The following is a 14704-nucleotide window of genomic DNA, read 5'->3' on the forward strand; positions in this document are numbered from 1 at the left end:
CGGGACGGCTGAAGAGAATCGTTCAACGTCACAGAAGTGCAGCCCTTCCGCAAACTGCTGCAGATTTCAGTGCTGGGGCATCAGCAAGTGTCAGCATGCGAACCATTCGACGAAACATCATTGATACAGGCTTTCGCAGCCGAAGGCCCACTCGTGTACCCAGGATGACTGCACGACACAAAGCTTCATGCGTCGTTGGTCTCAACGTGTACTGAACGCATGCAGAGAACGGTGATACGAATGGTTGTGTATCTTACGGGAACCGATCTCCGAAATTTAAAACAAAATCCTGAATATGCGTACACTTCGAGACACATGAACATTATGCTGAGAACGCCTACTTACATTCGAGAACCAGTGTTAAGTGAAAAGTATAGAGATATTCTACACTATTGGCCATTAAAATTGCTACACCGCGAAGATGACGTGGTATAGACGCGAAATTTAACCGACAGGAAGAAGATGCTGTGATATGCAATGACTGGCTTTTCAGAGCATTCACACAAGGTTGGCGACGGTGGCGACACCTACAACGTGCTGACATAGGGTAAGTTTCCAACCGATTTCTCATACACAACTAGCAGTTGACCGGCGTTGCCTGGTGAAACGTTGTTGTGATGCCACGTGTAAGGAGGAGAAATGCGTACCACCGCGTTTCCGACTTTGATAAAGATCGGATTGTAGCCTATCGCGATTGTGGTTTATCGTATCGCCACATTGCTGCTCGCGTTGGTCGACATCCAATGACTGTTAGCAGAATATGGAATCGGTGGCTTCAGGAGGGTAATACTGAACGCTGTGCTGGATTCCAACGGCCTCGTATCACTAGCAGTCGAGATGACGGGCATCATATCCGCATGGCTGTAACGGATCGTGCAGCCACTTCTCGATCCCTGAGTCAACAGACGGGGACGTTTGCAAGACAACAACCATCTACACGAACAGTTCGACGACGTTTGCAGCAGCACGGACTATCAGCTCGGAGACCATGGGTGCGGTTACCCTTGACGCTGCATCACACACAGGAGCGCCTGCGATGGTGTACTCAACGACGAACCTGCGTGAACGAATGGCAAAACGTCATTTTGTCGGATGAATGCAGGTTCTGTTTACAGCATCATGATGGTCGCATCCATGTTTGCCGTCATCGCGGTGAACGTACATTGGGAGCGTGTATTCGTTATCGCCATACTGGCGTATCACCCGGCGTGATGGTATGGGGTGCCATTAGTTACACGTCTCGGTCACCTCTTGTTCGCATTGACGGCACTTTGAACAGTGGACGTTACATTTCAGATGTGTTACGACGAGGATAATGCACGACCGCATGTTCCATGTCCTGTACGGGCCTTTCTGGATACAGAAAATGTTCGATTGCTGCTCTGGTCAGCACATTCTCCAGATCTCTAACAAATTGAAAACGTCTGGCCAATGGTGCCCGAGCAACTGGCTCGTCACAATACGCCAGTCACTACTCTCGATGAACTGTCGTATCGTGTTGAAGCTGCATGGGCAGCTGTACCTGTACACGCCATCCAAGTTCTGTTTGACTCAATGCCCAGGCGTATCAAGGCCGTTATTACGGCCAGAGGTGGTTGTTCTGGGTACTGATTTCACAGGATCTATGCACCCAAATTGCATGAAAATGTAATCATATGTCAGTTCTAGTATAATATATTTGTCCAATGAATACCCGTTTATCATCTGTATTTCTTCTTGGTGTAGCAATTTTAATGGCCGGTAATGCATACTCTGTACATCTTTACGTATCGCTCCAATAGAGATCGTGAAGACAGGGGTAGACTCATTAAAGCTCGCACAGAAAGCCATCAAGCAGTCTTGTCGCGTTCCACATGACACTGAACGGAAAGAAATCCTCAGACGTGCTATGTACCTTTGCTATGCGCTTCATAGTTTGCAGAGAATTTCTGCAGATAGACTTCTAGATATCAGTACATCATTCCATATGGTACTATCTGCATCGTTGTATTTGTATGATGTACGTCTCCCATTTGAGACTTAAGGTACGAAAATAAAACAACAAAAAAAGATAAAAATAAACAGAAAAAACTTACAGGAAACAACTCATCTCGCGGCTGTAATGCAAAGACACGGGTAGTCACAATTATTGTGTTTATCGGAACTTCCTCTGACACTGATGACTTCACTGCTGCACACCTGTGAAGTAACACCTGCAAAACACATGAGTAACGTGTTGAGTAACGCTTTTACCAGTGGCTTACCTTAGTGCTCCAGCAGGAACGAGATAGTGCGAAATTAAACAAACTCGTACATTAGCCTCAGAAGAGATTTCTGTAAATAAATTAAAAAACGGGCGTGTCTGCAGATGCTTCCCGAATGATAAGCTCTGGATGCAGGTGTCTCACTGACCCCAAGACCAGGCCAGCTGCCAGAAATCCACAGGTGTGACGATTTGATAACGTGCGCCTTCCGCGAAGAGAATTCGAAATGCGTCTCCAATCACCAGAAGATGATAGAAGTAATTGAGCCATGTCCGTCACAGTTCGTAGTAATTGACGAGAATTCTTCAAGTGAAGCCGAAGTTGTATCCGGGGCGCCCCGGGGAAGAGCTATAGACTCGCCTGTTTTAATGTGTATAAACAGTTTCGGAGAAAAGCTAAGAAGTATTTTTAGATAGTTTGCGGATGATGGTGTCGCTTACCGTCCATTACAACCATCAGAAGATCTAAATAATTTACACGAGATGTCTCCATTGTGCAAAAAGTGGCAGTCAGACTGCAGAATGAAAGGTGTGAGGTCTTTGTACTAAGTACTAAGAAAATCTCGTTTAATTTCGGTTACATGACAATCACGTAAATTTTAAGGCTGTCAATTCAATTAAATAATTAGCGTCTACATTTACGAAGAGTGGAAATTGGGACAATTGTGAGGTGTCAAACTGTTTAGCTTACTCCTGATATACTACATTTATGATCCCGGTGATCTACAGGGAGGGGAACGATGCAAGTGTAACAGATAAAATGTCACACAATGGACACTGTCTTATTAAATGAAAATTGCTAGGCATGCCAGTTAAGCATGAAATTTTGGGCACCACCCATCACACGGATTTAATGAAGAGATTCGTCAAGAAACAAAAGGATACTAGCTGTCACTGTAAGAACTTGCTATACTGTCAAAAGACATAAAACAAAATGTTTTACCCACTGAATCAGACCTATAAGCATTTACATAGTTGACAAGATGCTGGAAATACGAACTTAGCCTTGGCACATTGGGTGGACACATGAAAGCACAAGATGCAACTATATAGCAGTTAAAGCCAATGGCTTTTTTTAAAAAAAAGGTTAATGATTTGTTGAATGATCCCTGGAGAAGCCCTGCAAAAGCGTTCTGAACGACGTCCCTGAAGCAATCTCTCCGACACAAGTGTGTTTTGGATTTACTGTTCGAAGCTTAACTGTGTTTGTCAGCGTCAAAATCTTTCCACCAAATTTCAGCAGACTTTGCGATTTCCAACCGATTATTATGGTTAGCAAAAAACGTTATGGTTTAGAGAAGGCAGAAATTCTTCCGCACTAGCTGACAAATATCCTGCCACGGCCAACCAAAGCATTGCACACATACACGTACATGAACTCGCCCTTTCTACTGGAATTATTTTTGCGTGCCAATCACAAAAACCCTTAGGATCTGAACAAACATTCCTGCATGTCATGGCTGCGCTCAATGGCTGGTCCCATGCTACGAAGGCACACGTTTTCACTTTGGCTTCAGATCCTATCTGGCTAGGAAGGATTCCTTTTGGCAATGCACTCAACGCAGTTTTTATGGTACACAGCCCTGCGTGTTCGACGCTCCTGCTGTGCGAACACGGCAGGCTGCCATTACGTCTTGTTCCTGCCCAGAGATGTCTTTCAGCACGAAACAGCTGTACGACACTGCTGTTCTCCTCAGTTAACTTCCTTGTCTTGAGCCAGCTAAAAAAAGACCCTAAGACTACGGAAGTATTCCTCCCTCATTGTATTAAGAGAAAAGGAGATGAAAAAGTAATTACCAGTGTAATCACTGGAAGTACTGAGTACTGTTTGCAGTATTCATACTTGGTTAAAGATTTGACTTTAAGGTCTGTTGTCATCTGCACATTAAGTTACACGAGAGTCTGAGCATAAATGGCCACACAGCACCATGAATCAGAGAACGAGAATCAAAGGCTGAGCTTTGTTAGCAGACACCTTAGATGAGGGAAGGGAGACAGCAGGATTGTGCTGACACACTGCCCTTCTTCATAGCTCAGCAAACTGAAGAGCGGGCAGGTGATTTACAACTCCGTCTGCCCCACTACGGTACAAGAAGCAACAGAATTAGGTTACCTAGTTGTAGTTGTTACAGAAAATCAGATATTTCAACGTAAGTCAGATAACGCGTTACACCATATCACTGCTCTACACTTGAACGACGTCAGTCCGAACCGTCAGATATATTCACCTTGGAATATAAACTGTGGATGTTCGTTAAGTGGCTCCACTCGGGGCGGCCCACTCTACACGTGCGAGCAGTTCGTGACTGGCAGGGCTTTATGCAATCCACCAGTAACACAGTTAATGGGGAGAGAAATCCAGTAACTTTCTGGTCATCCATTAATCCACCACCAAGTGACTGAAGTATATTTACATGGCTTCACAGTATGCTGTCAACAGTACAGACGAGCAAGGTGTTTCGTTTACCAATCCAATCCCTTTTCAAACAATACTATGAAGGTCACTGATGACGTCACACAAATTAGAGTCCGTTCTTTATAGGAACGTGTCTACACACCAGCTCACTTAACAATTGCAAATAAGTATTCATTCAATAAACTGAAAATAACTTCACTATATAAACATGATCGCACAAGAGGGACCACGACACTAGCATTACAGATTTCCTTCAAACTTTGTATACTTTTAATAGGCCATTAAAACAAGCAGTCCGCCTTCGGCTAACCGGCCGCGCCCAGTTTAGCGCGACCTTTGTTTACATCCGTGAGGCTTCGCATAGCGGTGCACTGGTTACTACAGATCACGATGGCTCTTTCTTACCGGAAGGCGACTGTCAACTCCAAAAGCACACGAAATCGAACGTTTCATGCGCGACGTGGTGAAACTAGATGCCCCGGAGCTGATGGGAATTCACCTATCAATAACGGCCAGCGAAGTACACGTAAGACTCATATACGAGGGAGCGTGCGACGCACTCATTCGTCGATCCACGGACGGTTACCATTTTTGCCACACCGACGGGATCATGGGTGCGGTTTCTGTTGAGCGTGCCGGTCTCGGAATGAGAACGGTACGCGTATTCGAACTTCCGTTCCAAGTTCCTGCAGACACAGTTGTCGCAGTACTTCGCCCCTTGGACACGGTCCATTATCGTGCTGCGGAGAAATGGACCAGCTTCGAGACGTATCCCTTAGTCGACGGTGTGCACCAAATAAGAATTGAACTCCGGAAGCACATACCATTTTATGTGACAATACGTGGATACCGAGCCATCGTTATATACGATGGTCAACCGAAAACCTGCTTTGGCTACCGACAGGAAGGCCATATCCGAAGTGACTGCCTTCAGCGACGTCTCGTACAGCTACCTCGGGACACCCAGCAGCCGCCACAGCAGATGACGTCACCGCCTATTACGCACGTGGAAGCGCTACGGAACGACGTGGTCGACGTGCATGACAAGCCGTTGCCCGTAGAGTGTGCTCCCCCGATCCTACGTCACTGGCGGCGCAAATGACCAGCAGCCAGACGCCCCGTAACAGCTCCGGAGCTACGGTCGTACCACGCTCCAGTCGAATCTGTCTTCAGATATGGACACGGATCCACAAAAGGATCGCACCGAACAGCATCCCTCAGCAGACGTGGAAGCTCCACCACGAAAGCAGTGGTAGAAGAAACGAAACAAGAGCCGGCTGTCCACAGAAGATGAGCAACACAACTGAGGCGAGGAACAAGACATTGGGAACGATCACGATTCTTTCCACCAGCTGGCCAGGACGACGCCACACCCACAGCGCCTGTGCTACAGACCGTGGAGAAGCCGCCACGTCAAGGAGACTCGATGGCTGCATCAAGATGAAGTCCCACCTGCAGATGAATGCCCGTCAACAGCGGGAGTCCTCACCAATGCATTAGGAGATTGGGCAGAAGAAATGGAACAAACTGATGAGAAGCAGGAGGTCGACGTTCAGTTATTGGCTCCCACCGACAACGAGTCGGCAAGGAATCTTGTCCGTGGCGACAAATGAGGCCGTGTCGTGGTCCAGGAAGAATACTACGTAGACAGCCGATTCGTAGGTGCGTGACTTAGCGGTGCACAACCGATAAGAATCGTACGTCTGCCGTGTTGATACAGCAAAGGTATTTCGAGGATCGTCAGAGGCCATTTCAACTGCGTTGTGCGGCACGAGGACCAATGACCACACTTCGTCCCTTGCCCAGCGCTACAGACAGTGATCCGGGATCTTGCGCTGCATGACATCTGGGAAATGACGCACGGCGACATCCGCGGGTATACGAGTACTTTACACGCCACTCAGCCAGTCGACTAGACAGGGTGTACGTGTCACGTGAGGCACGCAAGGCGACGATTGACGCCCAAGTATCGCCTATGGTCTTTACAGCCCACCAATCTGCACCACCACTCTGCCACGGCAAAACACAAGTCACAGTAGGGACCCATGGAAGCTCAATGCTACCCACCTGCGGGATGAGGACTGTTTACGGGAGGTTGAAGATACAAGGCGTCAGTGTCAACGGCGTCAACAATCGAACGAGCCAAAGCTTTACGCAGAAAGTTCATACGATATGGCCAAGATAAGTCACATTGGCAACGGGCGACTTCCGAATTTTATTTCACAGCCCTATGTGCGTTGGCAACACAACCACTGTCTCCCGACCGACAGCAGGCTGTTCAACATATCAAAGCAAATTGCTGCGTCTTACGGCAGTAAAGATGGAAGGGGTTAAAGAACGTGTGAAGATGTTCGACGGATTACGCAACGAACGGCCACCATTACACTATATACTGACAGAAAGAAGGCAGCGGCGACGCACACATAGACGGTATGTCGAAACGGCCGATGGATAGCGCGCCGCGTTACAGAAGGATACTGCACGTGCTTTCGCTCACCATTATCTAATCTTCTATCCGGAGGACCAGCTGGACAGAGCAGGACTGGCAGACGTGCTTCGCGAAATGCCAGCGGACGACTATCCCACTGGACGATCTTATGGCTGCAGTCACCAGAGATGACGACGTGTACACCGCCCTGAAGTGTGGTGCCTTAAACGAATCTCCTGGACCGTATCGGTTCGCTCTTACATCTACCGCACCTTTGCTCCTCTGATGGGATCGACGTGGTTACAGGTGTACAACGAACTCTTAACACCTGTCTTATGAGTCCCTACCGAGTTCACAGAGGGTATGATGATACCTGTTCCAACAGCAAGTGGTGCTCCTAGACCACAAGACTACCGGCCTTTGACATTATTGAACAGAGACTACAAAATCTTTGCACGTTTCCTTCGTGCTCGCCTTGAAGAGGCGGTAAAGAACGAAATACATTTAGGTCAAATGTGTCTCGGAGGGAAGGGGAATACACACACATCTCTAGGGCAATACAGGGATGTCATAGCATTGATGTTATCACGTAGATTACGAGGAGCCCTCGTGGAAGTGGATTCCGATCACGCTTTCGACCGAGTGGACCATGTGTTCCTACGAGGGCTCGTGGAACGGATGGGAATCGCCCTCCCGTGTGTGGACACAGTCGTGAGGCTGATTCATGTCGCGCTCTCGGGGGTCTTGGTGAACGGTGCCAGATCAGAATCTATCACGATCCAGCCCTCAGTGCGGCAGGGTGGCCCCTTTTCGGCTATCTTATTTGCAGACGCTCTTGCACCTGCATAACACGGTCTCTGACGACGCCTTGAAGGCGTCCAACTACGGACCGCATCTTTCCGATGCCGCGCATACGCCGACGAGGTCGTTCTTTTGCTCAAGTCAGGAGACGAAATCCAGGCGGCGCTGGAATGGCTTCAGCAGTATGGAGCGGCGACGGGTGGTGTCATCAACCTACAAAAGACCCGATGCATGGAAGTGGGCAGAGGGCTGACACCGGGGACAGCGGTGCCCAAAACTAAGGTTCCCACGGTCAAGGGTTTGGGAGTGGTGTTCCGTGGAAACATACGACGTGCAGCGGAGGGTAATTATCGACGGCTACTGCGACAGATTCGAGCATTAGTACGACAACACACAATGTTCCCAACAGATGTGTTCCCGCGCGCACATAGCATCAAAAATAAATCACTTGCCATACGTTCTGCCGTTGCCCACCACGATCGCGTCAAGACTACATTCGGCCTTCGGACATTTCGTAAATGCTGAACTCCTCTTCAAAATCCGCTACGATACCTTCAACCTCACACCAAGAGCAGGAGGCAAGGTGAACGTGAGGAATAGGGCGCGTGCTTCCTTTCTCAGTACGAGGCAACGCTATTGGAGAACCGAGAACGTCTCCTTAATGGGCGCTGTGATCAACGAAGTGGCTCCCCATTCACTCTGTCCACCAGTCAATGTTGGCCACGTCACGGCACCGCTCGCACACCTTCGGGACTTCTTCGTCGACTACAGTTACGTTCAGGACAGTTTGCCGGAGACCGGGCTGCTCACAATAAAAGACATATATCGAAGCTTCTTTCAGCAACAAAATTGCAATGTGGTCGAACAGAGGTACTCGGCGACGCAGTGGTAGAGAATATGGAGAGCGGTTCATCTTCCCTCTCTCCCTACAGAGGTCCTTGCGTTGTGCTATGTAGTGGTGAACGGCAAATTCCCGAACCGTCAACGACTACACTCTACTCACTTGGTCGACACACCCATATCCCCTACTGCGCAGTCGTCGACTCCGGCGAGCATCGAGGCAATCGACTGTTGGCTTCTGACGAGGAAAATGCTGGCCCTTCTACTGCGTACTGCACACCCAGCGGTCTAAGCCGACCACCTACTGTTCCCGGACAAAGTATACTTTCCCACCGCCAGCACAAACGCCGTCAACTGGATAAAGGTGATGCCGACGTATTTACTTGTATCGCACCGATGACAAGAACGTCAGAGACTTCCGGTACATACTGCGGCGACACGTGAAATGCAGAACATGTCTTTTCAATTACTTGGGTCCGTTATTCACGGACGCTCCAGCTACCTGTGGTGTTCCGGGTGTGAGAAGTGAAATAAGAAGATAGCTCAACGTTCATGCCTGAATTATTCAGGGAGCTATATACCAAGTTAGCAAGGAGCCGACCTGGATACGCAACAAAATGACCGTTTCAGGGTTCCGTTTTCTTTTCTTTTTAATGAACTCTTAAATCTAGATGACGTTGGGAGCCGTTTATACGATTGGATCTGTTGAATGGCAACTTCAGTTTCTGTATGCTGTGTGTAGTTTACGATAGGCAAAAATAAATCGGTACCCACAGGAAAAGTACCTCAAATAAAAATTTAAAGAAATACCACATCTTCAGAAAAGGGAGGGCTTGCGACCGTTGCCCACACTGCCTCCGCCAGCCCATAACCTGATTCCTTCTTTTTCTTTTTCAAGTGGTTAGTGTTAATGTTACGTAAGACGAACGCGTGTGAGGCGACGGTTCAACTCCCGCTCAAACTTAATTTTTAATCTACATTTCTTTCATCACTGGTCATATTATTTAATTTATATGACATCTGAGAGGTAGTTTCACAGAGGAAGACTGCACTGTAGTTCCTTCTCTAGATTGTCGCACAGATGACAAAATGGTAGATATCGAAATAGACGACAGAGGGATAGAGAAACAATTAAAATCGCTCAAAAGAGGAAAGTCCGCTGGACCTGATGGGATACCAGTTCGATTTTACACAGAGTACGCGAAGGAACTTGCCCCCCTTCTTGCAGCGGTGTACCGTAGGTCTCTAGAAGAGCGTAGCGTTACAAAGGATTGCAAAAGGGCACAGGTCATCCCCGTTTTCAAGAAGGGACGTCGAACAGATGTACAGAACTATAGACTTATATCTCTAACGTCTATCAGTTGTAGAATTTTGGAACACGTATTATGTTCGAGTATAATGACTTTTCTGGAGACTAGAAATCTACTCTGTAGGAATCAGCATGGGTTTCGAAAAAGACGATCGTGTGAAACCCAGGGACTCAGAGGGCCATAGACACGGGTTCCCAGGTAGATGCCGTGTTTCTTGACTTCCACAAGGCGTTCGATACAGTTCCCCACAGTCGTTTAATGAACAAAGTAACAACATATGGACTATCAGACCAATTGTGTGATTGGATTGAAGAGTTCCTAGATAACAGAACGCAGCATGTCATTCTCAATGGAGAGAAGTCTTCCGAAGTAAGAGTGACTTCAGGTGTGCCGCGGGGGAGTGACATAGGACCGTTGCTATTCACAATATACATAAATGACCTTGTGGTTGACGTCGGAAGTTCACTGAGGCTTTTTGCGGGTGATGCTGTGGTATATCGAGAGGTTGTAACAATGGAAATTTGTACTGACATGCAGGAGGATCTGCATCGAATTGACGAATGGTGCAGGGAATGGCAGTTGAACCTCCAAGTAGACTAGTGTAATGTGCTGCGAATACATAGACAGAAAGATCCCTTATCATTTAGCTACAATATAACAGGTCAGCAACTGGAAGCAGTTAATACTATAAATTATCTGGGAGTAGGCATTAGGAGTGATTTAAAATGGAATGACCATATAAAATTAGTCGTCGGTAAAGCAGATGCCAGACTGAGATTCATTGGAAGAATGCTAAGGAAATGCAATCCGAAAACAAAGGAAGTAGGTTACAGTACTCTTGTCCGCATACTGCTTGAATACTGCTCAGCAGTGTGGGATCCGTAACAGATAGGGTTGATAGAAGAGATAGAGAAGATCCAACGGAGAGCAGCGCCCTTCGTTACAGGATCATTTAGTAATCGCGGAAGCGTTACGGAGATGATAGGTAAACTCCAGTGGAAGACTCTGCAGGAGAGACGCTCAGTAGCTCCGTACGGGCTTTTGTTGAACTTTCGAGAACATACCTTCACCGAGGAGTCAAGCAGTATATTGCTCCTTCCTACGTATATCTAGGGAGGAGATCATGAGAATGAAATCAGAGAGATTAGAGCCCACACAGAGGCATACCGACAATCCTTCTTTCCACGAACAATACGAGACTGGAATAGTAGGGAGAACCGATAGAGGTATTCAAGTTACCCTCGTCCACACACCGTTGGGTGGCTTGCGGAGTATGGATGTAGATGTAGATGTAGAAGTAGTATAATTTAAAAAACAAACACACGTATTTGCACGAAGTTTTAGTGAATTTCATTTTATTTCATTACTTACTATTTTTAATCAAATTTGATTATTAAAACAAACATATGTATAACTAGAGACAAGTAAATGAAGAAATGCGTAAAGCACTCCTGAAAATGTATGTCTGTCTTGATTTGCGAAGTCCCTTATACATGTAATCTGGTAAGGTACCCGGAACTGCTTTGCACCTCGACACTTGCAGCTGCAGACACAGAGGCATTTGGCAGTTAATCTGCGTGGCGGTGAGACGTTGCTAATGTAGCAAGAACGAATAGTGTTTGTGCAATTTTTTTTTAATATCGCAGAGTTTACGCTTCTACCATAAAACTAAGGTTTGAGCGAGAGTCGAACCATCGCCTCATAGGCGTTCGTCTTACGAAGTTCGCACGCTAACAACCTCCCCGACGCCCAAATGGGGGTGTGGGGGCAAAGTGGGCAGGGGTCGCAACCCGAGGCCTGGCCCCCATGTCCCATTCCCTCCCTCCAGGAACCAAGGAAAGCGTAGAGGTACAATGAACATCGTTTGTTTATTTAATTTTCTTTTCGTTTTCTTAACTTTTATTTATTTGGTTTTGTCATTAATACCGCCGAGAATATCAGGAAACCAGCGACACGCGAGGAGAAGGGAGCAGCAAGACGTCAGGCTAAGAGATCAGTCCGATTACCAGTGAATATTTCGGGTCTAAGTGTGCAAGAGGCGGGGAGCAACTCTTCATGACAGGAACACCCCAGCTCGGGGATGGGTTTAGGAAGACACTGCAGAGGAAATTGGAGAAAAGATGTGTGCCTTTTGGATTGCGGACAGCTGCACAGTGGCGTTGGTTAAGGAACTGCCAGAAGTCAAGGGCGCATTACTCGCCATCAGCAAACAAGTAGTGCACTGCGTGTCCACAAATCCGTCTCACAGAGTTCGTCTTCGCTTGCGGGAAGTACCTCGCGTCCGGAAAGAGGAGCAGTTGAGTAGGTGTCTGATGAGGAATCGTACGGGTAATTACGGACAACACCAAGAACCAGACGCCTCTCGCCGATCTGCACACCAGGCGGTGCTCGTCTGTGTCCATAACATCACAGTCGACAAACAACGGGTGTCTGCGCGGTGAATCGTGTGAAGGCGTGATCGCCATAGTTACTTCCCGTTGACAGTAAGGTACCGTGCAGACTGGACGTCAGTGTCAAGGTGAGGAGCGCACACTGGTCGTCAAACGGCCCGCCAGCCGACGTGCGGAAGCCTCCTCTCAATCACATTCGGTAGCCTGTGTTGCTAAAAGAAACCATAGATCACCTCCGTGGATGTTAACTGCGCCGACAGTATCACAGTACGGACCTAGCGCAGTTCAATAAAAAAGTGGCGGAAGCAAAAGAAAGCCGGCGGGACCTCCGAACTTTAGATAGGTGCTGAGAGAGAGTGTGGTGCAAGGGCTTCCAGCAACAGGCTGGTAAGGCTCATAGGACTACAGAGCCACAACGTCATGTGAGAGCCAATGAAAAGGGCTACCGCTCTGCCAGGCACACGATACAGACCTAAACCGCCCCTGCACCGCGGAAGGGTGAGGATTTCGTATCCCGAATAGCAAGAGCCCCGGAAAACAAATGAGCACAATGATGCCGCTAGCATCCGGCGCGCCACGGATGGCGGAATAGGAAGTGTCTGTGCCACGTGGGGGATACGTGACGCCAAATATACAGTTACGTGCTGTGCGCATTTCAGAAGATCGAGTGCTCTCGTAAATGGTGATCTGAAAGCCCAGCTCGTAGTTCAGAAAGTAGACGTCGGCAGGTGAGGGCAATTTCCCGCCGCAGATCACTTACGAAATCGAGTCCTAAGCAGCGGAGCAGCACTGCCCGCAGGAATAGCCACGGCGCTCGATTTGCGAATCTTAAGTCAGGTACTACAAGCTTCGCCTTCGCCGTAAGTGGGTAACCCATGCCAGTGACCTCAGCACCGCTCCGAAGAACGATGACGAGATCGTCTGCATATGCAGTGCAGCTGAATACACGATCACCGTTGACGGGGACCTCATAACAGCGGTTCCATGGCGAGCGCATACAACAGTCCTGAGGGCGGGTAGCCTTGACGCACTGATGGACGTATCGAGACGGGAGGAGTAAGGCGGCCGTTGTAGAGTACACGAGACGTAGCTCGACGAGGGAGACGCATTACGACGTTGACGGTAGTATTAGGGTGGCCCATGTTGTGGAGCAACACTTGCAGGAAGTCGTGGTCGACGCGATCGAACGCCTGGCTGAAATCAAGAACTGTCAAAAGTCCACGCATACGACGAGCGTGACCAAGAGCGATTATGTCGCGATAGCGGCAGAGGGCAGTGCGGATGTTATTGGAACGTGCTAAAGAAATGGGGAAACCACGTACCGAGCTGTCCGTTTAAGCCTCGCAGTCAACGGCCAGGTAAACATCTTTGTGTCGCTGTTGAGTAACGTCAAGGGGCGGTAATCGCATATCCGTGAGGTACCACGAGGCTTGTGGATGGGAATGACGAAACCATCGAGGAAACCATCTGGAATCGGCACGAAAGGTGACATAATGTGCTGACAAATTCCCATCTGCTCTGGCGCCAGGCCGGCCGGAGTGGCCGTGCGGTTCTAGGCGCTACAGTCTGGAGCCGAGCGAACGCTACGGTCGCAGGTTCGAATCCTGCTTCGGGCATGGATGTGTGTGATGTCCTTAGGTTAGTTAGGTTTAATTAGTTGGGCCCCTACCACCACGGCACAGCGCGTCCCCAGCTTGCGGATAGGGGATACGGCCTTCAGATATGAAGGGTAGCTGCGAATACAAAAAATAAGCAGTCGCGGACAGCCGGTGGGGAGCAGGCGATGGCGTGATGAACCATCCCTGTTTCTTCTTCTCTTACTGTTAAATATATTCATCAAGAATCAGCAACATTAATGGGCATGGGTCCCTTTGAAGTAAAATATTCCGGAGGTAAACTAGGTTCCCATTCGGATCTCCGGGCGGAACCTACTTCGAAGAGATCCAGGCCGAAAGGAACTTTCATGTTGGGAACATGGAACGTTAAAAGTTTAACAGGCCCAGGAACATTCCAGACATTACTAGACGAATTAGATAGATACGATGTAGACATTACAGCTATTCAAGAAAAATGGCTATGGTTCAAATGGCTCTGAGCACTATGGGACTTAACATCTGTGGTCATCAGTCCCCTAGAACTACTTAAACCTAACTAACCTAAAGACATCACACACATCCATGCCCGAGGCAGGATTCGAACCTGCGACCGCAGCGGTCACGCGGTTCCAAACTGAAGCGCCTAGAACCGCACGGCCACACCGGCCGCCTATTCAAGAAA

The sequence above is a fragment of the Schistocerca nitens genome, chromosome 9 (genome assembly GCF_023898315.1).
Source record: "Schistocerca nitens isolate TAMUIC-IGC-003100 chromosome 9, iqSchNite1.1, whole genome shotgun sequence".
In the NCBI taxonomy this organism is placed as follows: Eukaryota; Metazoa; Arthropoda; class Insecta; order Orthoptera; family Acrididae; genus Schistocerca; species Schistocerca nitens.